Below are 3484 nucleotides of genomic sequence, written 5' to 3' on the forward strand. Positions count from 1 at the left end.
CTTCATTTTGTACTCCAAGGCCAAACTTGCCTGTTATTCCAGGTATCTCTTGACTTCCTAATTTTGCATTCCAGTCTCCTATAACGAAAAGGACATCTTTTTTGGATGTTAGTTCTAGAAGGTCTTGTAAATCTTCATAGAACCATTCAACTTCAGCTTCTTCAGCATTACTAGTTGGGGCATAGACTTGGATTGCTGTGATATTGAATGGTTTGCCTTGGAAATGAACAGAGATCGTTCTGTCTTTTTTGAGATTGCACCCAAGTACTGCATTCAGACTTTTTTGTTGACTATGATGGCTACCCCATTTCTTCTAAGTGATTCTTGCTCACAGTAGTAGATATAATTGTCATTTGAGTTAAATGCACCCATTCCAGTCCATTTTAGTTCGCTGATTCCTAGAATGTCAACCTTCACTCTTGCCATCTCCTGTTTGACCACTTCCAATTTACCTTAATTCATGGACTGAACATTTCAGGTTTCTATGCAATATTGTTCTTTACAGCATCGGACTTTACTTCCATCACCAGTCACATCCACAACTGGGCATTGTTTTCATTTTGGTTCTGTCTCTTAGTTCTTTCTGGAGTTATTTCTTCATCCTTCTCCAGTAGCATTTTGGGCACCTACAGACCTGGGTAGTTCATCTCTCAGTATCATATCTTTTTGCCTTTTCATACTGTTCGTGGGGTTCTCAAAGCAAGAATACTGAAGCGGTTTGCCATTCCCTTCTCCAGTGGACCACATTTTGTCAGAACTTCCACCATGACCCATCCGTATTGGGTGGCCCTATATGGTATGGCTCATAGTTTCACTGAGTTAGACAAGGCTGTGTTCATGTGATCAGTTTGATTGATAGATACACATAGGTAGATGACAGATATATAGATAGATAGATGATAGATTGATGGTAGATAGATGTTAGGTAAAGAGAAGATGGATGATATAGATAGATAGATGACAGGTAGAGAGATAGACAATAGATGATAGATAGGGAAAGATAAATGATAGATAGATACCCTAAATAAGTTCATTGAGTAAGTCTAAAAATAATATTTCCAACTAAATTACACCAGGGCTTCATAGAGAAATGGTTGAAATGAATGATTCGATTTCTGGGACAGGAAGAGGACAAGATGAGCTTGTGAGTTTAGAATATCTTGTTTAGAATAACAGTGACCATGGGCATTATCAAAGACTAGAAGAGTTGTTTTAAAGAGACTTGGGAGACAAGCTGGAGAATCTCCCACTTAGCAAAGACAGGGCAACTGGAGCATCAGTAAGGTTATGCCATAGATGGATGGAGACAAACCAAAGAGGTGCAAATCATCTATGTCCTCCAAGAAGCAAATGCTGAGGCAGAATAAATGTGCAAGGCTTTGACTGGAAGAAATGGACAAGTGAGAGAAAATGTATAGTGAGGGAGGAGTCTGGAAGAACTATCAAACTGCAGTGTAAATCTGATCCCAGGTGCAGGGAGAAGGGAAGAAAGTTGGGTGGCAGAGTCCTAGACTACCGTTTAGGAAGGTTCAGCAAGCCCACTGGGAAACCTCAACACAAAGGTAGTCAGAGGATTTCAATGTCTCCCAGGATAGGGTCTTATAGGAGTGAGGAACAGTCTATCAGAAGCTTATTTTCAGCACAGATGGGGAGACAGAATTCATAGTTCTTGTAGCTGGAACCCTCGGTGAATTATGCTACCTAATCTTGGAGGTCTGCACGCTTGCTCTCTCTCAACTTCTCCCTCTCTATTTCTTTCTCTTACCTAATTACCTAACTCTGTAGAATATGAAGGAAATCAGTTCTTTATTCTGCAAACTCATTTAAAAAAGGAAAGACTTAACATATTTACTGCCTAGGAAACCAAAGGACAGAAATGGGAATATATTTAAACAAAAATGAACAATAGAATTAGAGCATCTCCATCTTGCAACACATTCAAGATCTAAGCACTTCCCACTAAGAATCTATGACTGTCAACCACAATAAAGTAGATAACTAGACTGTAAGATGCCCCTTGACAATGAACTCCACAGTATCTATGATGTAATCTTCCTCCTGAAGTAAAATCTGAGTCAGATTAAGTTTATACTCATTTATCACTTTGCAGGAAATCTAGAGGACAAATAAAGTGTGAAATTAAAGCATAGAAATGCAATCAGCAAAATCTTAGCTGCCCAGAATTGGTTTTGTCAACAGAAGATGTTCAAGGTTAAAAAGATACAGAGGGGCAACACACATATTTTTGAAAACCAGGCTAAGCTATACTATAGTGTTTAGTATACTCAACTAGGGCTCCTCAACTAGGTAATAAAACTACAAATAAAAGTAATGAAAGAATTTCCATAAAATCTAGAGCAGTAGTTATTCTTGTTACGGGAAGGCAGTGCTCACTTTGAGGAAGAGGTTTGAGGCTTCTGGGGTTGCTGCCAAGTTCTATCTGACTTATGGGTGTGATTAAAAGGACATTAATCTTATAAAACTCTTTAAGTGGTATGTTTTCTCCAAGCTTTTTTCTGTATTTGTGTTATCTTGATCAAAAAATTCAAGATTTGGTAGGAAAACACAGATGTATACCTAACAACAGGATCTTACCAGATATAGACAGTCACTAAAATAAGTATCAGTACTAAAGATGTATATTCATAAAAGTAGTAAACATAGAGGGAAAGCAATTGAACTAAGAAACAATATGTTGATAAAATTAACTAAATATTGCCTACATAAATTATGTTGATAACCTTAACTTAAGAGTAGGTTTGAAAGTAATTTTCTAGATCCAGTTCCAGACAAGATGGAGTAAACACAGGCTCATCTTCCCATCTCACTGAACACCAATTATAAACCCTGAACAGAAGGAAGAGGCAGCATTCTGAGAACTCTGAAAAGTAAACAACAGCAGGCAAATCAAAGGAAATCTCCAGAATTCAAAATACCTATAAACTGGCAGTGAGTTTACCATTTTTGCTTGGATATTCCCAGTCTGAATTGGATGCACTTTGAAAATCTGGCTTGAGCATTGTAGTGCACACAGAAAGCCCAGCATAACCCTCCAGCTGGGCTCAAAGACCAGAAAACAGAAATGCATGAAAAGCAAGAGAAACCCCCCCATTTTCTCTCTCTAACTTTCTGGTTCTTGCACCCTGCTGCTGCTGCTGCTAAGTTACTTCAGTCATGTCCGACTCTGCAACCCCATGGACTGCAGCCTACCAGGCTCCTCCGCCCATGGGATTTTCCAGACAAGAGTACTGGAGTGGGTTGCCATTGCCTTCTCCGTCTTGCACCCTAGCCCCCAGGTAATTGTGAAACGGAGGTAGCAGCAGCAAAAGGACCCAGCAATGGAGAACTGCAAGAGCTAAATCTCTGTAGGAGAGGAGCTTCCCCTAGCATGTGTTGTCCCTACCCTTCTAAGAGGGCAGGGTGGTTGTTTTTCTCTCCGTTAGCCATTATATGGGCCTTGAATGTGGAATCAAGGAACAATCAT

This window comes from Bubalus bubalis, chromosome 20 (genome assembly GCF_019923935.1).
Source record: "Bubalus bubalis isolate 160015118507 breed Murrah chromosome 20, NDDB_SH_1, whole genome shotgun sequence".
Classification (NCBI taxonomy): domain Eukaryota; kingdom Metazoa; phylum Chordata; class Mammalia; order Artiodactyla; family Bovidae; genus Bubalus; species Bubalus bubalis.